Here is a 20786-nt window from a genome sequence, read left to right as displayed (position 1 = left end):
ATATTTCAATGTCATTTACCCTTTGCTGTATTGTTATGGAGGCCAGTTTTAAAATCAGCATCACAAGAACCAAAAAGTGAACATTTTTAATATCTTCACAGTCGTGCCAGCAAGTATAAACCAAATGAGATTTTGAGCATTTCTGCCTGCTGATATATTTTACCTAATAGTATTGTAAAAAGAAATTTTCAGTTGTAGTGAATGTTATGGACTTTCATTTTAAAACAAAACAAAAATAAACCCTGCAAAAAAAATTATGCCAATTATTAGTGATTTACTTTGACGCAGTTAGGAAATTTATTACTTTATTTCTCTGTGAGTAACTAAGGTGAGTATTCACGTTTCTGAATTGTTGAATTTTTTACATTATACTTATATGCCGTTGAATTACTTTGATTGTAACTGGTTCATTATGCGTACTTTGGGTTTCTTACATTTTTCACCTACATGTCATTCATCTTTTCTGAAGGCTGCTTTTAAAATACATTAGATCTCATCTTGACCTTTTGACTTAGGACTGATTTTATTTAATAGGATAAGTTGATTGTATTTTGATTAAAAAAAGTAAATTGTTACTTGGTTGTTGGAAAAAGAGCAATGAGGTATTACCCTCTTCTGTCCACCAAAATGCTTTTCAGAGTGTGGAAAGTCTGTTGACACAACGTCAAAACAAGAGTAATGAATGTAACAGAAATTTCATAGAAATATTTGGCATAATTGCTGACATGGTAATGCATTTACCAGTCATACCATACACAGTCTTTTGGTGGTCCTTGCAAAAGCTTAAGGATTTAAATGTCCATAAAGAGGTTAAAAGTGAGGTGGTGAGCCTGGCATGGTAGCCCGTGCCTGTCGTCCCAGCATCTTGAAGGGCTGAGGCAGAATAATCACTTGAGCTTAGAAGTTTGAGTCCAGCCTGAGCAACGTAGCAAGATTTCATATCTAATAAAATTTTTTAGAATTAACACAATTAAACTATGTGACAGTGCCTTATCAATAATGTACATAAGCAACAATGAAATAATTTTTCCATACAATGGCATGGAACTATACCTATGCAAAATTACATGTATTTTCTTTTCAGAGACTTTTATCCTGCATTGAATTAGGCTAAAAACTAATTTGAATGTATGTTCAAAAGCATATTCTTCCACACTCTACTCTGTAGCATTTTCATACCTGCCGCATTTGTGAAACGTTACTAATGAACAGTATATGTGGCAGAGAGGCGTGGACATGAGAGTGCAGTACAGTCAGGGGCGTCCAACCTGCAGTCTACGGGCTGCGCATAGGTTATGTGAGAACTGTTTTGCTTCTCTGTTGTGTCAAATATCATGGAAAGTATGCACAGACCTTTCCTTTTGCTTATCAGCTTTCGTTAGTGCTTGATGCAGTATTTAATGCATGGCCCACAGCAACTCTTATTCTTCTAATGAGCAGCAAAAAAGAAAAAAGGGTTGGGCCCGCCTGCATGGTGTGTGGGAGGTGGTGGCCATACTGAGAGTGTCAGCTGAGGGCTGCAGGGAGGCATAGTGACAGCTGCAGCGCCTTCCTCATTTGTCTCTTTCTGTACCTTTTGACCTTGGGGCCACCCATCTCCCCTCCTGAGCTTTTTATTTCTTGGCTTTCTCCATGTCTCTCTCTTGGTCTGGCTATTCTTTCTGGCAGCTTCTTCTTCTGCTGCCGTCCTCTAAAATCTCAGTGGCATCCTCACCCCGTGTTTCTCCTTGTCTTCTCATAAGAGCCACAGAATGAAGTAGAAATGTTCCAGCCTTTGAATTCAGACAGAAGTGGTTTGGTAGTCCATCTGTATTACTTGCTGGCTGTGTGACTAGCGTCGTTTACTTGACCTCTCTTTTCTCCAGTTTGTACCTCTGTATGAAAGAGATAATACTCATCTTTTTTTTTATTATTAAATCATAGCTGTGTACATTGATATACTCATGGGGCATCATTCACTAGCTTCACAGACCATTTACCAAGTTTCACATATACCCTTGTAAGATGCACCGCTGGTGTAATCCCACCAATCCCTTTCCCTCCACCCAAATACTCATCTTATAGAATTGGTGTGTCACCTGCTCGCCATATACAGGGTCTGGGACATAACAGCAGCTCATTAAATGTTAGTTCTCTTATCTCCTCTAAGTAAAAATTATAATAGTTTCATTGACATATCTTTAATTAACTTTCCCATATTTAGCTGCATAGTACTCTTCAAATTTCTGTTGATTTTACTGTACACCAAAATTTATTTTAGAAGAAACTTTAAGAAGGAAGAAACAGGCTACCCTTTTGAGTTGACTGTCTGACATGATTATTTGGAGATAAAAGATTGTGGTGTGTTTTAGACAAGAGACCCCATTATGCTCTGCCTGTGAAGTCCTCAAAAGAGACACCTATAGTGGAAGCATTGACAAAGCAAGACAAGGTAAAAATCTATCATTAGCTGGGGCATTGGTCTTAAATCTCAACATAGAGCTCTTTTAGCAGCTGGGAGAGCAAACAGGTTCCCTTTCCCTGTGCCAGGTTGGTTTGAATGGCCTGGAAGCAAAGTACTCCATTAGGCAGGGTCTGATGCCCTTGAGCCCAGATCAGTGTCAGATATTAACACCACAATGTACAGGGGAAGATAGATCCAAAGCAAATGTCCAGTAACAGAGAAAGGACCCAGAGGGAGGGGTTTCCTTGACATTGAGTACTAGACTGGGCCAACCCACCTGTCTCAGGTACTGGGGAGGGCTAGAAGTACCGAGCTGAGCTGCCCTGGTGGAAAGATGAAAAGAGATGGCTGGGTGAAGAAGCGAGAAACAAGACCATATTCACGTACTGACATCACAGAGTTCCACCTCTGAAATTGCACTCAAATGTTAGGACAACTGTGTATCATGAAATTACTTTATTAATAAAATTGAAAGATGTGCAATAATTTCAGATATCGTGGCCTTATTGGTGCTCTTAACCTTAAATCATTTCCATATGTGTATCGTAATTCATCTTGGGGGAGAGTCAAGTGTGTACCTGTTACAAGTAGACTTAGGAAGTAGGCAGAGGTTACCAGTAGAAGCCAAGAATCTTGCATGCTGGTTGCTGAAACACCTCCTAAAGACCCTCCATTCCCACTGTCTATTCTCCTTTAATTACTAACACCACTGATAAATTTTCTTCCCTCTTGCCTAAAACCTCAGTGGGTCCAGACCCATAGATTGGTGTTCAAGGCCCTTTGCACTGTGGCTCCAAGTGACCAGCATAGCCCTGCTTCTTGCCACCCTTCCTTTGCCCGCATTGACACCAGCTGTGGGTCCACTCTCCCATTGCCATTCCTTGGTCCTGCCCTTTCTTCTGCCCTGAATGCCCTTCTTAACCACCTTAAGGTTCAATTCGGTTGTTGCCTTCTGTGGAAAGCCATGTTTGATGCTTGTAGAATTAATTATTCCTTCTTCTGCGTTCTCACAATACTCCATAAATACTACATTTTATGGCAATTGTGGTAGTTGTGAATGCTTTTCCCATCAGCATGTGCACTGGGATCTCTGAGGGTAGGAAGCATGACGTATTTATATTTTATTCTTTATTCCTTATTTACATATATCCAGTGAATTGACAGACACATATTAAATACTCAGCGTAAGTTTGTTGAATTGAATCACTATTACAGACATAGTTTCACATTCTTATAAATTTCTGCAGACCTCTAAAAGGTTTTTTTTTTTAAAGGGAAATGAATCTTTATTACTATGAAATTGGTTTCAATTCCAAGGAAAAAACGCTAACCTCCACTATGTTAATATTTTGTTCAGATAAAATATCATTGCACTGGGTGTAGTAAAAAATCTGTTGAGGATGGTTTTATGTGCAAGTAAGAAGGTTTTTTTTTTCTGTTTAATGCAGAAAAAATTGTATAACATGCATAAACTGAAACAGCTGAAATTATTGCCCATCTTTGTATTGTATTATGGAATAATTTTGCAATTCATAGTTGTCCTAATATTTGAGTGCAATTTGGAATTCCTGAATTAACACTTGTTTCTCTTCTCTAAAGGGTTTTTCAGAGGTTGACAGTATGATTTCTGTTTCCAAAAATTCAAAGTTCAAAAAGACACAAATCCTCCCTTAGAAAATGTTGGGTGCCACTCAATTGGTTTTCTGAAAACGAAACTTAATTTGCTCAGCTGTGATTGTTCTACTCTCCATGCTGTCTTTTCTGGCGAATTCTCAGCTGCAGTATTTGCAAAGGAAATATTGAGGCCAAGGGTGGAGAGTTGGAGATTGTAGGGCTGGGAGCTGTGCGTAGCCGGGCCTGTGCGTAGCCCCAGAGGGACTTTCTCCTCAGATCTTGGCTGTTCCCATCCTCTCTCAGGACCCTCATTGAACCCTTAGGGCCCTTCAAATATAGTCCAAACAATTCCTATGCTGCCAAACAAACAATTTAAATGATAACACGCCCTCAGCAAGAGAGTATTTCATTCACACTGTATACTGTGTGTACTTTCTTTACATTCTAAGAAAGTGAAAGACTGTATTAAAGTTGTAATACTAAATATATACTGATAACACTTGTTATCTTGCATATTGTATCTTGTATCTCTTGTAATTACGGAAGACAAACGTCACTTGAGTATTGCAATTTTAATACAGATTTTTTCTTTCTTAAAAATATGTATACATTTTTGGCATCCTCTGTATATACTTATATACATATATTACACACACACACACACACACACACACACACACACACACCAAAAAGCCCTCTGTTCTCCTAACCTGAAAAGAAGAATCAGACATGATTAGGCTGGGATCCATTAATGGGATGTCCACCAGAGTTCTGGTCACCTCTCTGCTGTCATTTTTGATTGAAGCCAGCAGAGATATGTTTTGGCAAATCTATTCATAATTTGTCTTCCTTGCAGGGCTCTCTCTGTAATTGTGTTTCCCATCAGGAAGTCAGTTGGAGTTAATGTATTGACAATCTGCTGTGATTGATGACAACCAATGTCTTGTTAACATTTCCTCCCCACTCTTCAACCCACAGAGCAATGCTAGGAAGACATTCGGCTTAAAGAATTAAAAGGAAGAACAACTTCTTCACATAAGAAGACCTACAAAGGTACAAGTTTGTCTTCATAAAGTGTTTAAATTAATAAAGAAGGAAATTATACCATAAAATAATGTGATTATATATTATTGCCATGTGTAATACTTTTCAATCCAGAAAGTATGATAAAAGAAAGAGGAATATAGATACAAAAACATTAATCTTACTACTATCAAAGAGGATGGATCAAATACACAGAGAAGAAAACCAGTTCTCATGTCCATTCATACTAATAAAATTTTCATTTTACTAAGTCATGAATTATAAAGTCCAGAAAATAGATAGCAGAGTAAAAGTACTGCTAGTAAAAAAAAAAAAAAAAAAGAAATGTTTCTAAGGAAACTAAAGATTAAAAGTTATAGGGACTCATTTACAAAGAAAGAATTTTCTTTTTGATTCAATCTTATATAAAAATTCTCTTGAATTCATTAGTGAATTTTCATGTCTCACAATGAACTTGAAAAGATAAAAAAGTCTGTTTTGAAAGTTTCGATATTACTTTGAAATGTGTTTTCTGCTTTGTAAATCCCTTCCCCACTTCTTAGTTTCCACCCTCCCTACTCCTTTTTCTGTCTTCAGAATTATCAGCTCTAGAACAGATCCTGTCAGGATGCCTTCTGAAAGGCCCTGTATTATAGTACTGAACTTGATGAAAAATATCTTACTTGGAGATCTGGAACAGAGTTCAGAGAACTGTATCTCAACCAGTAATAGCTTTCTTAAAAAATTATGAGAGCCTGATTGTTGAGACATTTAGTCCTTTGCCTCTTAGATTTCATTTAGGAAATAAAGAAACTCTCATGGACTTTAAGAAAAGAAGATTATATACAAGATTTTGAGGTAGTAAAATCCTTTGCACGGGTTGCCCCTTGTCCTGAAGAATTCTTAGACTGATCCATTGAGATGTCATTGTGTAATAAAGAGGAAATGATTCATGCTTCAGCTGAATTTGCTTCCATTGTGTTGTATTGAAACTGACTTCACAGAACTAGTTCTTACAGTGTTTCATAATATCAACAGAAGTCCCCAAGCCAGTATCCTGGAAATGAAGAACGTTGCTTTGTAAATCAAATAGCACATATTTTGTTCTGCATGAAGAGTCCTTGAAAAGTGAAAATTAGCAAAAATTGGGCAAAATTGTTAAGTTAGGTAGTTACATTGAATACCAGAAGAGGCTTAATTTTGTGTGAGTATCTCTTTTAACAGGGAGCTGTCTTGGTTAATGATTCTATGGTTAATGCAGAGTGATTTATAAAGTTTTGATGTACCCCTCCTCCCTACAAATGTCCATATTTCAAACAATAAAGAACACCTGCAGGGCACGGCGATGTGATAGTAAGACTCCATCCGTTCTAACATGGACACAGAATATGTATATGACAGATTGCAATTGTTAAAAGAGGTATTAGTAGTAATGGTGTTAAGGACTGTAGCTTACCAGTAAAATACAGGTACCAGCAGTAAGGTACGGCATGCTCTTCTTTGAATAATATAGTGCATGATACCTATGAGAGGTAGAAAGACGGTGAGGGAAGAAGCTTATTTGTCAAAGTGGTAGAAGACAAGGCAAGCAAAGGAACCACCTCAGGGACCTTGGTGTCCAAGGTGGCAGCAACTGGGCCCCACAGCAGGTGCCTTCTTCTGGATGCTTTCAGGTAGTTCTAAGGGAATTTTCCTGGCTGGATGCATTATTTTCTGTTCATTTCACTGCATGAAAGATATTTGATTTAAAAATCTCTGTCTTCTACAGCAGCAAGTGAAACGGTTCAATTTTATCTTTATTAATACATAATTCCTGATCTTTTTAGCTTGCTTTTTCAGCGGCTCAAGAGAACTTTTAGTTGTTAGGTGCCATTATAGCCTCTAAAATATCTCCTTTTATCCTTGTGAATGGTTTAATATGGTCAAAACTAACCACTAAGTGTATTCCCCATTTCTTACCCTCAGTTCACAAAGACTGGCTGCGACATCTCGAAATTCTAAAGCACACTTGTATTCAGAGTGTCCCCAGGCTATTCAAGTATTTGGTCTCTAACAGTAGAATAAGTACCTTTTTTTGTAGCTACTTAAGAGTTTTCAGCAGTCTTTCCCACATTCTCTGCTGTGTGGTGGTGTTTAAAAGATATGAGCAGCCAGAATTGTGGACTGTGGTTTACAAATTCCTGTGCACGTCCCACGTTCCTTCTCTTTGGGAAGTGCTACCTCCACCAGTGTCCAGTGTCACACCTAAAAGCTGTGCTTACATTTGTCATTAACCCTGCTGTGTAAATTCTCACCATGGGAAATATGCCTTCTACCTGGGTTGAAAATCTTCTGCTAAAATGCGGGACTGCTAACCGGTGGCGTTTCAGTATCAACCATGGTGAGGTGGGAGGAAAGAGTTGTGTGTGAGTGGTTTTATACTCTGGCTACGTGAGTGTAAATTTGGTACTGGTAGTAACGTGATGACTGTATAGTAAAATAAAGCTCATGTTACACATTAATGCGTGTTCCCCTTTGGCAAGCTCTGTAGAAAGAAAAATCTAACAGGTTGTTGGAGTTCCTTACTGACACTTGGATTGAGGACTCGAAAGTTGTTCTTTCCCTTGGACTAAGTACTAAGCTGTTAAAGTTATACATACATCTTAGGAGGGTGGTAATTGTACTCTGAACAGATAAAAATGAAATTTATAAGATAAAAAGACTTTATCTTATAAATAAGTTAATGTTTAAGAGTGAACCAACATCGTATTATGAAAGCCCAAATACTAATACTATTTTTAATGCTATATCACAGTAAAGAGATCTATCAAAATTTTGCCCTACAGGATCATTTTAAAGCTAAGTTTTTTATCTTGAATTGCTTGATACCTGTCAAATCAAGAAGGCACACAGATCGCATCCCCAAAAAGAGTACTTGCCCCATAAAACTCAAGATGAAAAGCTCTGGGAAGCCTAGAACTTAAAAACCAAGACAAGGATCTAAACTTAAGTAAAGGATATTCACCTCTTAATTGTTTTATACCAGATAAGTTTGAGTCGGTAGTTAGTCATCTGGAAAAATCAAACAATCTTCTTATATTTATTAGCTTCCTCCTGCTTTACCCTGATGTGATCATGAGGGCATGCTTCAGCTTTCAACTTAGTGACATCTCTTGAAACATTAGCATACTTGGACAGTTCTTCTTTTGTGATTGTGGCAAATTTCTTCACTCACCACCGAAGCATAGCCTTCTTGGAAGCCGAATGGCTGTGCCATGAGGAACATTCTGTTCTTCCACCCCAGGGGACCGCCCAGCCTTCCATTTCTGTGTTGGATATGAGCTACTCCCTGTATCCTGGGGTTAGGTGGAAGCATATTAAGAACTTGTGTACAGCATTTCTGTAGCGAGATCAAATCATAAAATATTTCCTGATATTTATCTCTGAGTTCTAATGGCATCACGAGGTGCCTTTATGGATGAAGCTCTTTCTGCCCTTGCACCCTGTCCTCATTATTCTTATGGGACACAACCATTTTCTCCGGACAGCTCACTCTGTCCCCACCTCCTACACCCACTACTTTGGGATGCTCAGTTTGATAGCTATTCCTGAAGGCTCAGAAAGAGCAGTTGAAAAATATCTTTAAAAAAAAAAAAAATTCATCAACATTCTTTCTTGGGAGATTCAGGTGGAGGGTGATGCAATGGTGACCGAGTGATGAGAAAGGTGGCATTATATTTCTGTGGCAGGAATAATTAGTGCTTGTACTCAGGAGTGGGAATCTTGTTCTTTCTGGGGCAGGATTCCTCTCCTCCCACTATATTCTAGTGGGGAGAAATATCGCTTTAAAATTGGAGGGAAAAAAAATTGCTTGAGTCACTCCAGTCCAGGAAATGTGTAGCAACTTAGCATTCATACCCTCAGTGGCTGATGCGGTGACCTTTGCAAATAGCTCTTTGCATATACTTACTGGATTAGATTTATCTTCCTTGCTGTACTGTTGGCTTGTCGGCTTGTCATTTTGAACTATTTTCTAGGGTTGCTAGAATTGGAGCTGGTGATGAGGCTAGATTAGTAGACCATGGATTTTAATTTTGAGGTTCACTGAAATGACTAAAACAGTATCACCAAAGTAGGGGTGCACTGCCCTGTGTTCCTAATTTCTAGCAAGTACAGCCTCTGATAAAATAACTCTCCCTTCTGAGAGGAAGCTCGTTCCAAATGATAGTTACAAATGACATCCCTTATTTATTTAAAATTAGGACCTTTATATTCATCGATCTGATCATCAAAATCATTGCTTATTAAATGATAAATATGGTAAATTATAGGCATATATTTTTACCTCAATAAAAATATAAATTGAAAAACAACCATTATTTCTTGAACTTTAATTGTGCACCGTAACCTATGTGGAGACTTACGTGTGGCTAGTGGGGAGTGAGACACACAGCAGGAATGCTGGAAAGCCTCATGTGTTCAGCCACGTGTATTCAGTGTCCACAAATGCAGACGTGTGTACCAGGTGCTGTGGGTGTTGTATCGTGTCCCTTCCTTCCAGCAGCTGGACATTTCATCCCTGGCTGCTTTTGGAGGGAGTCGAATCCTGACAGGAGGGTTATCTAGGGAACTACCCAGGAGGAAAATGAGACCCAGTGTGGAGCAGGAGGCCAGGACCAGGCCCCTGCTGGTACTGCAGTATGTTGCTGTCACAACTGACTGCGTACACAAATAGATGCTTGATTTTTTTTCCCTTTGTTTTGTTTTGTTTTATTTTGTCTTTCACCACAGCATTCATTTTATAAGTCAGAGGCAGAAAAAAAAAAAAAAAAAAACTCTTGGACACACTGAAGTTTTCATATCTGCAGAAAGCATTTCTACAGCTTTTATCAGACTTAGCTGGTCTGTAAAGATTCTTTGTTTCTGGCTGACTGTCACAGAAAGCAAGTTCATAAACTACCCAAATACAGGGGAGAATGATTTCTATTGAAAGAGTTGAGTAGGATATGGTGCATGGAGCCAGTCCTGAAAAGGGTTTTGTTTCTTGCAGCATGGTGGAAATTCCCATTCAGATTTCTGCTCTGTGTTCTTTAGCATGCTACAGTGAAACAATGGGCACGCCAGCCTGGCACATGTTGATTAATGCATTCCTCGACCGTGTTGATTAATGTGTTCCTGGGATGCCTCCTGATGCTGCCGCTGCACCTGAGGTTGTGTCTGATGTGCTGCAGCTTCGCTCACCGGGGCCCGCTTGTGTGTGGACCTTCGGCCTGTGTAGTTTATACTGCGCCTTTATATGATAAATAAAAACACAGATCTGGTAGACATTTTATAGAAATTTTCTCCTCTGTCTGGGCATCCATGCTCAGTGGTTAGGGCGCTGGCTACATATACCGAGGCAGGCGGATTCAAACCTGGCCCAGGACTGCTAAACAATGACAATTGCCACAAAAAAATAGCCAGATGTTGTGGCAGGTGCCCTTAGTCCCAGCTACTTGAGAGGCTGAGGCAAGTGAATCGCTTGAGCCCTAGAATTTGAGGTTGCTGTGAGCTATGATGCCATGGCACTCTACCCAGGGTGACATAATGAGACTCTGTCTCCAAAAATAAAAAAAAACAGAAAGAAAGGAAATATTCTCCTCTCACAAAAATGCTCTCCACTGTAATCTAGTAAGGAAGCTATCAGTGATGAAGTTCATAGGAGGACTCCTCTTCTAATAAACAGAAATGCTTGGTGGCCTCTGTCTGTGTTCTGCATGGCCCTGCCCTGAGTTTCATTTTTGTTCTTTTCAAAATGTTTGTGAAGAGAAAAAGCTGAAAATACTTATGGAGTGCAGTTGGCACTTGAATAATACGGGAGGAGATGTGCAAATGGATTGCCCATTGGTCCCTTGGTGAACATGGCATCTCAGTGGGACACCCACATCTCAGTTGAACACCGACTCTTCCGGGAGGTGAGGGTCCCTTCAGGCCACCCTGGACAATTCCATTTCCACTCTGCTTCTTTCGGGGTTATGCCTTCTCTTGCTATATTCTGAATTCCCACATATTTTCTTCATGGCTTCTTTCTAAAAGGTCTAAAAGGGCTCATCTCGATGTGGTTTTGCCTGGCTAATGGTTTGAAAAAGATGAGTGAGAATTTTTGTTTGTTTGTTTAGTATCTTGTATTTGTTATTTGAGATATAAGAATTCTTCTACTTAAAAAATTTTCTGACTATTTAATTATCAGCAATAAGAAAAAAATTATCAGAAAGTTGTTTTCTAAAATGGTGAAAGAGGGTCCAGGTATAAAAGAAAAGGCCAGTGCTGCTGGGGTGATGATGTTGCCCACTGTGCCTGGGGTCTTCAACTGTAGTATTTTAACAGAGGAAACTTTCACTGCTATCTAGAAAAACTATTGCAACATTGGAAAAAATCAAAGCAAAGAAAATTCATCCAGAACAAAAGGGAATTTTTCTGTAGTAGAGAATCACTGTATGAAACTGTTATGTAAAGAAGTAGTAAAGTCACCAATGTTTATCTCATTTAAATTTTGTCATAAAATTAATGATGAAGGATGACATTCTGATATTTTTAATAATAAAATTTAATAGGATTCTTTATCCTTTTTAGACTTATCAGTGGCAAGACTATTCAAAGGTCTACTTTGGAGGTTCACAGATACATCGCTTACATAACTTCTGTTATTTTATTGATAATATTTAACCCCAAATTTACTGTTATTTTATTTTTGTTTAAATTTCAGGGTACAAATACGGTTTTGGTACATGGATATATTGCAATATCCATGCAGGGGTGACATCTGGGCTTCCAGCATAACTGTCACCGAATAGTGTATATTATACACATTAAGTAATTTTTCATCCCTCACCTCCCCCACTTACACCCACAGACCCGCCCTTCCAAGTCTCTGGTGTCTATTGTTACACACTCTATGAGTACCGTGTGTATTATTTTTAAATATTTAATTATGTCTGTCTCGCAAAAAATATTTGTGGAAAATGAAAAAAAGGGAAACACTGAATTACTTCAGTAATACTATTTGCATACATAAATTTAATTTTGGGAACTTGAGGTATACTGAATATGTATTTAAATCATTGTAATACATATTTAATGTGGAAGATATATTTGGAAAAACTAATCTTATTTGAAACATTAGTTCTCAGAGAACCTTTAATTATTCAAAGAGAAATGAACCAAATCCCTATCTAAGAGGGAGTGCACATTTGTAATTAGACATGCATTTTCTCGGTTTGCTTGAATTCTACAAGAATTGAAGGGGCAAACAAAGAGAAACCGTGAACATGATTAATCCATTTTTCTGCCGAGCTTTTGATACTGTACTGAATAAAAGCCTGCTGACAGAAGCTGTTAGCCTGGGGAAGGAGAGGCCATAGGGACAGGTTATGAAAGGAGAGAATGGAAAGCAGAAAGCAGTCCAACATGGAGAAGAAGCACAGGGGTAATGCTTTCTGTAAGTTTCTATTTATTTATTTTTGTCAAAAAGCACAGAGTGGATGTAATGTAGTTTCCTAAATGGCTTTGTTCCCTGGGGCAAAAAAGCTGAGAAGAATTGGTTAAATATACCTAGACAAAAGTACTATTAAGAATAGAATGTTTTTACCACAACAAATAAGTAAGCAAGGAGACAGTTATGTTAGTTAGATGCAAGCATTCCACATTGTATATAAAATCAGCACATTATACCCCATAAATGCATTCATGTGCACAGTTATGATTTAATAAAGAATTAAAAAAATAAGTGATTCAGATGACCCAGAAATATATCTAAGTTCCAAGCATCCTGTAAAATATTTCCTCATTATGTAACACTACCCTCTTACAGAGAAGGTAGCCATGGATACCTTTCAAAAGTCTTCAAATTCATTTGGTTTGCTAAATAATAAATTATTTGACTCATTTATTTCTGAAGACACTTGAAAGACTTTCTTGCCATAGACCGGAAGGAAAAATAAAAGTATTCCACCAGGCCTAGAAGTTATCCCTCAGGAAAATTTGCTGAATTTTCTCCGAGTCTTGGTTGTTGATTACCCAAAGCAAGTTTATGATACATTTTTTTTTTTTTTTTTGGCCGGGGCTGGGTTTGAACCCACCACCTCCAGTATATGGGGCCAGTGCCCTACTCCTTTGAGCCACAGGCACCGCCCAAGTTTATAGTACATTGATAGAAATCTTTATTTTCCTGAAAGAAAGCATTTGAACACTAGGATTTTTCTTCAGTGGATCAACCTCCAAGTTCAGTGAGGACGTACATTTCAAATACCTACATAATAATGGACTTCTTGATTCTACTAAAAATTTTTTTATTACTGAAATGTATCTGCCTTGATCAAGTAAGTGGTCCAATATTTGGGGCATGGAAAGACCTTTGTAAGAAATTATAAACAATTGAAAGAGGTTTTTTTATATATAGAAAATAGATTCCCCTCATCTGTGAGTCAAACATGTCATTCCTCACAAATAGTGTGCTGAATAGCCATTGAATGATTGGTAGAAACATTGCCTATAGTTGAACCTAGAATCTCACTATCTTTTTGACAAAAAAAATCAAAAAGATTTTTGATTTATTCTGAAGTTATTTCAATTTCGTGAATACAAATAAAATACTAACTTATGGAAGCTACATGTAACACCCATATTGTGGCCATTTTCATTAATAAATGTCAATTGCCTCTTATATACAGGGAATTGTGAAAAGTTCTAAGAATGTAAAAAGAGCCAGATGTGGTGCTTGCACATCAGGGACTCACACTCTGTATACATGTGTAATAAACGTATAAATTGGCCATTCATATGCATAGGTGTATACTAGGTATGTACATAAAAAGAAAGCATGGCACAGCTTTATTGATGTTTAAATGTGTTATAAAAGCCAGAAAGGAATTCAAAGGAATGATGACCACTAGTTACCTACTGGGAGACTAACTGAGGTTTGAGTGGTTTGAACTTGAACTGATCATGAAAAGGAATAGTTCCAAAAGTAGTTTATGTTCTCAGCAAGGTCAATGAGTGTTTCACAGAGTCTTATGGTAGCATCAGGAAAATCCTTGAGAAACACCATCAAATGTGGGTGGGCATCTTCCACTCTGTCATGGACAAGGACATTCCAGGCTGTGGGGGAACAGAGGTCCAGTAGATACTGCTGAAGTGAAGTAGTGGACACACTTTGAGTGCATTAGTGTGACTAAAGGCGGAGAAGTTGGGGTGCAATGAAAACAGGTTGATGAGGTCATTGGGTCCAGGAGTTTGGGAGAGGTTATGAGATTCCACTTCAGGATTTTGAGCATGGGAGTTCTGTGGTCAGATCTGAGTCCAGAACAAGCAGCCTGGCAGTAGCTATACGTAGGCTAGATTGGAGTATGGATGAAATTGCGAGCTGGAAACCAGAAGAAGGCTACAGAGAAAAAGCAAATGAGCTTGAGCCAAGGTCCTAACAGAGGGGATGCAGAGAGACAGTTCACAACATATTTGCCAGTTGAGAAGGAAGCATGGGGACGAGGAAGGCCCAACCTCTGCCTATAGATACTAAGTAAGTGGTAGAGCTACCGACCCAAATAGAAAATGCAGCAGAAGGGCTGCCTCAGAGGAAGATAAGAGTTCCATCATGAATGTACTGAGTTTAAAATATCTTCCTGTGAATATATGAAGTTTGACTTGCGCTGCTATGAACTCATCAAGTTCTTGAGAAGTGATATGTCCCCAACATTGTTTTGAAGGTTAACAAGGCATCAATATTTTAGGAAACTGATGAAAGAACATAGACGATGAGGAAAGCAGTTGGGTAACTATTGCTTTGGAAGATGCCTTTGTATTGAGATCCCAGAACTAGGGTGGAGGTTGTGGGAATGGTAGGCAGAGAAGCCTAGAGTCAAGCGAGTTGCTCCTGGGGAATAGTCTCTCCTTGCCTTATGTCCTTTTATTTAAATTTACCCAGAACTTCTGTCACATTGTTCTGTGAATATAATCTTAACTGGGACATCTTTACTTTCTGGAACTCAAAGAATTGGATTTGCAGCAGTTTGTTCTGAGAATTAGTGCACTTTTTGAAGAATGGTGGGGGGTGGTTCTTAAAGACCCCATGTGAGGAGAATTAAGGCCATCAATCATCTGTTAGAGAACTGGTTGTAAAAACCAAAAGGTCAAAAACTCTTATTAACTGAAAGACCCAGAAAGTATACAATTCAGACTGAAATGATTTTCTCAAAGAGTGATCTGAATAAATAAAATTTTGCCAAGGGCAAAAATGAAGGAAAACAGTACACAGCATTCTCAAGGGTCACTGGTCTCAAGGGTCACTGGAAACATTCTTTGAAGAAATAAGATGGGACAGTATGTCATTTTTACTATGCAGGCACATTTGAGTCGAATATACGGGGAAGGAACTCTGTTGTTTCTGTGGTTATTATTTTTGTGGGATTTGTTGTCCCGTGGTCACTATTTGGAGAGAGTGATCAGTTAGACATATGCCAAATGATTGAGGTGGTATTTCCATGAAATATTTTCACCTTAATAATTCTTCCAGATTTATTAAGATGAAAGGTGATGTAACCCTAGGGAATATACAAAGATAAATCAGAAGTCTCAAAACACTACTGTAAAGCAATGCATTGGCTGCAGAGGGAATTCATATGTACTTATGGATAAATTTGGCCATAATTAATGCATACTTAATGCATAATTATTATTTTGGCATTTAAATCATAATCTTAAATGCCCAAATAATTTACATTCATTAATTATTTCATTTTGAGTTCCTAGCTATTTCTTAATCAAAACCCATACCACTATTCATCTTATTCTCAGTCATTTGCAAAAGAGCCATATTTTTCATATTTTTTCAAAAATAGTAAAATTATCTAATTTCCCTTCTATTTTTCATGTACATAGAATAAGAAAAAAAAAAAAAAGAAGAAGAAGGGCTCAGGGCCCATAGCACAATGATTATGGCGCAAGCCACATACACCAAGGCTGGCGGGTTCCAACCCAGCTTGGGCCAGCTAAAACAACTTCAACAAAAAAATGGCCAGGCCTTGTGGCAGGCATAATCCCAGCTACTTGGGAGTCTGAGGCAAGAGAATCGCTTAAGCCCAAGAGTTTGAGGTTTCTGTGAGCTGTGATGCTACAGCAGTCTACCCAGGATGACCTAGTGAGACTCTGTCTCAAAAAAAAAAAAAAGAAAAGAAGAAGAAGAAAGAAAGAAAACCTTAAAATCTAACTTGGCACTTTTTCTTATCTCAAAAACGTAAGATGGGATAATAGATGGTTGTACGGTTCATGCCGAGGGGCACCCTGCCTGTTTACTTCCGTAGCTCATACTAGTCATCCCTGGTTGGTGCTAATGACTTCCCAGGGGCCTGGTACAAATTCTTTATTAGTTTTGCTATCCTAGAAGTCATACTGGTGATTTGTGTAGGTCCTACAACCTATTTTCTAGAAAACAATTGAATACTTTTTAAAATTTATATAAACATTGTGGAAAAAGGTTTCTAGTTTGTTTTCCACATTTTACTTAGCATTGTTCTAAATCTGGCTTGAATTTCATACACTTTGGCATCTGTAATGAAATTTCATTTATCATCTGGTATTAACTAGCTTCCTGATAAAAGGAATGGGAAGTCTTAGCTAAGATATACAATGACTATTTTTTAAATGTTCAAAATGATGTAGAATTCTTTGCAGATTATGTTAGAGACTTCATTACAATTTAAATTTATTTTCTTATCAAAATTATTCTTTCCATTCTTGGCATTATATAGCTGTACCTTGTACATTTCTTCATCATAATGGAATATTTTACCTCTACTTATAGAATATAGAAAATCTTGTGTAGTTTCCCTTTTTATTCTTTAAAGAACTGTTTTAAACAAGAATTCATTATTCAATGAAATCCAATCCTATAAAAATATATATTCAATATATACAAATTTTCAATCTGATACAAATTTTGTCTGATCTCTTTGTTTTTAACTTACTTTTCCTCCTGGCCTATCAGCCTCAACATTCTTCTTTGGAGATTCTCATTTGATTTTTCCTTTTCAATGTCGCCCCTACCTTAGCACATCTTGGACGCAAGATATTTTCTCAAAGGATCAACCTACCTAAGGATGAATTCATCTTATGCTTCTCTGTTGTGTTGACATATACAGGACATTATGGCCTTTTTACAAAGTAGATGTTTATTGTAAAAATAGCATCTGGGATCCTCTAATATTGTATCGCGTAAAGACAAATTAATTTCATTTTACATAAGAAATTTTAATTTCTTCCCAGTGTTGATGGCCCTTCTTCAATATTTAATAAGGTAAAATTAACACAATGTTACCATAACAATTGAGAATAATCAGAATATGCCCTAAGCAGCAATTTTTCAATATCAGGACTTTTTTTTTTCTCTTTGTAATTCATGCATATATTGGGGGAATGATTAAATTTGTAGTAGGCAGTTCTAGCTTAACAGTGGAATTAGATATTCCCAGCAATACCTGTTCTGAAAACCATTATGTCCTACTGTAATAAAAAGTCAGCCATTTATTAGGATTACCCACATGCAAGATGTGTCCTAGCACTGTACATGTTTTATCTCATGTTAACATGAGATAACCTGTTAACACGCGTTATCTTTATTTTATAGATAAAAAACCAAAGTAAGCATTAAATGCTTTAACACTAGGACACAGAGCTAGTGAACAGTAGGGCCAGGGCTCAAATCAAGGCAGTCTAATTTCAGGGCGAATGTGCTTCACCACCACGTCTCTACTTGGACAAGGGATGTGCCAACTGGAATGCTTAATTAGTTCATAAGAGAAGCACTTGGCCTTGGGAGTGCTGGTCAATGTGCTGTATGTACATGACAAATAAGGTCTCATATGGAAGTCAAAGTTATTACCCTGCTGCCCGTTCACATCAATAATAAATCTAAAGGCTGCACCTGTGGTTCTAACTATTCATTCCATGTTCATGTGCATTGTGTAGAACAAATGGGTACTACGGAGAGAGAAAAAATTTCTAAACCAAGCAATAAAACGTACTTGGGAAAGCTTGCCTGTGACAAGGTGGTGTTGCAATCATAGCGGCCATTCTTCATATCACTTATGTGGCTGATTCTATCTCAAAAACAAAAAAAAACTATATATTCTTGGATTTAGTGTCCGTGTGGTTTGCTAACAGGCATGACCTTTGTCTACAGCCATAGAAATAGTCACAATTAAAGCTTTTATGGGGTACCTTCCTCCCTCCTCAGGCCACCTATTCCTTCCCAGAGTTTTTACCCAGAAACCCAAGTCACGTTTTATTCACACAACATTTGGAAGGCAGCCTGCTTTCCACTGCTTCTCCAGAGAAATGAACTGATTTCTTCTTTCTGTGTTTCTGATAGCTGCTTTACATGAGATTTCCTATTCTTTTCTCTGCTCCCTTCCCATCCTATCCCACTGTTTATGTTTTAATAGGAGAATCTGGAACATAAATAGCCTTAAAGATCCAAAGAAAAGAAACATTAAGCATTAAGTCTTCTCATTAGATTCAAGTGTGAAGAGCTTATCTTTTGGGGTGACTGGGGAGGCTTGTCCCATGAGCACCTTACATTACTATGCAGTAAAACTATCTACTCAAAAATCCCTCACCTACTTAGAGTATAACAATTTCAGGGATGCCTTATAAACAATGGTCATGAAAATTAGGTTTGTTTTCTTTAAATATTATAGTTTTGCAATATAGTATTTTTAATTGGTATTTAGTTTTATTGATGACTTCCTAATCATCTAGTGTTTCATTCTGAATATCACTTGTTTTTTCTTTGTTCTAATTAAGCTTGAACAAAACTAAAGCCCTCTCCTGACTCAGCTGTAGGTACACTGGCTCCTTAATGCCCCACGCATGAATAAGCCAGGCACATTCATGCCACAGGGCCTGTGCTTCATGGTTCTCTGTGTTGGAATACTCTTCCTGGGCGTGTCCTCAGAGTTCCTTGTCTCTTCTGCCAATCTTTGTTCATATATCATGTTCTGGTGATGTATTTCCTGAACCTTCAGCAAGAAAGTATATTATCCATGTACACATTCACACACACACACACACATTGGAACCACTGTGGCCCCTTTCTTGTTTCATTTTTTTTTTCTCCATAACACAACCCAACAAACCATATGATTTACTGTTTCTTTTGATACGTTTCCCCCTTCCAGAATATAGTATCTGTCAGGACAGGAACTTTTATCTTTTGTATTTAAGAATACCTCCTGGCATGTAATAGGTGCTCAGTGAATGAATGGAGACTCGTGAAACTTCAAAGTTTAAGCCTTCATCAGATAATGTTGTTAGCTACATAAATTTTGCCTTAGTTTTGTGGACACCCTGATTTCCCAAGGTTGGAAATGACATATGTTGGAACTCAGCTTCCTCACAAATTCTACTGGCAGGAAGAAAGGGTATTGTGGCTTTCTCATGTTAAAATATGGAGGTGGAGTTGGAAAACAATCAAAAGAAATGTTCCTCTCATTTTTATTGGAGAAAATGAACAAATCTAGCATTTGTTTTTGAGAGAACAAATGCTCTTTAAAAAGAACAGGAGCTGTTCCCATAATCTTTGAAGTATGTCACTGATCCTTTAACCAGTAGCTGGAGAAGCAAATATCCCAGTGACAAACACAGGCTTTGTCGGGTTGAAAGCTAATCATAAGTTTACAAAGACTGATTGGGTATTTGGCTTGTGGCTAATTTCTGGCACTGACACAGAGGAGGCTCTTCACTGGCACAGACACATATATTTTAAGTAAAACCCTTGTCCTCAAAGAAATTACATTTGTTTTGCCTAGTGCTATCTTTTGGATTAAAAAAAAACAAAACATTGCTTGGGATATAAATAACATTAAGAATTCTGCCAAAGTCACATCAGTTTCTATAATAGTAGAGGAAAACATAAATTATTTGGGGAAAAAATTATCATTATGTGTGACTTAGAGGTTTTTGTTCAATAATTCATTTCATTTGCTAGTTGTAGACACAAAAGACCGTAGGAATTAGAATAATGTTCCTAATGGTCTTTCACTTACAGCGTCTGAGTATTTTGGTACTAACATTGAAGCCAATGTATTTCCTATTCATACAATAAAATACAATAAAAACCTGTATCAACCTTCAAGGCCCACCCCAGTCCCTGCACTCATGATGTGACTTGAGGGGGCTACAGCACCTCTACAATGTCCCTTTCTTCAACACATCACATCCCACCACTGACCAGTGCCTAAACTTTTCCTGCTGGAGCTTGGCTTCCCAGATCAATTCTGTATTTATTGACCTACTACTGCTTCAGTCACATATCGATACGGGGTTAGCACCCCATGTTGCCTGTATGCACCTGTGCCAGGGAGTTTATCCCTGCTGAAATGAAGACTCTGAGTCTCTTCCAGATATCATGCTGCAGAGGCTTCATATTTCAGCTCTTTCCTTAAAAAGGTATCAAGATACTGAACAGCTGAGGAGAGAGAGAAAGGTAGGTCCCTGTGTAAGAAAAGGTGCACCCTAGAAGGGACCACAGAGAAACTGTCCCCTTCACAGTTACAGAGCCCCCATGCTTTGTCTGCTAGGTGTAGAGATAAAAGGATGCCAGTTGCTCGAATACTGTGGTTCTCTGAGTAGTTGCCATGTTTTCTCTGTCCTTGAGACCTTGAAGTGTGTGAAAGCATGTCAGGCAGAGTGTCTGACT

The 20786-nt window shown here is 38.0% G+C and overlaps 1 protein-coding gene across 12 annotated transcripts in view; it reads left to right on the top strand.

Annotated features, from left to right (window-relative positions):
* Positions 1 to 20786, top strand: part of NRCAM (neuronal cell adhesion molecule) — a 324369-nt gene that overhangs the window by 150143 nt on the left and 153440 nt on the right. For all 12 annotated transcript variants that reach the window (XM_053608905.1, XM_053608904.1, XM_053608901.1 and 9 more), the window contains exon 3: positions 5036 to 5110. The gene's annotated coding sequence lies outside the window, so the exon portion shown is untranslated. The remainder of the gene's footprint in view (positions 1 to 5035; positions 5111 to 20786) is intronic.

Source organism: Nycticebus coucang, chromosome 11 (genome assembly GCF_027406575.1).
Source record: "Nycticebus coucang isolate mNycCou1 chromosome 11, mNycCou1.pri, whole genome shotgun sequence".
Classification (NCBI taxonomy): Eukaryota; Metazoa; Chordata; class Mammalia; order Primates; family Lorisidae; genus Nycticebus; species Nycticebus coucang.
The sequence above is the reverse complement of the archived record's forward strand: the minus strand, read 5'-3'. Positions and strand labels throughout refer to the sequence as shown.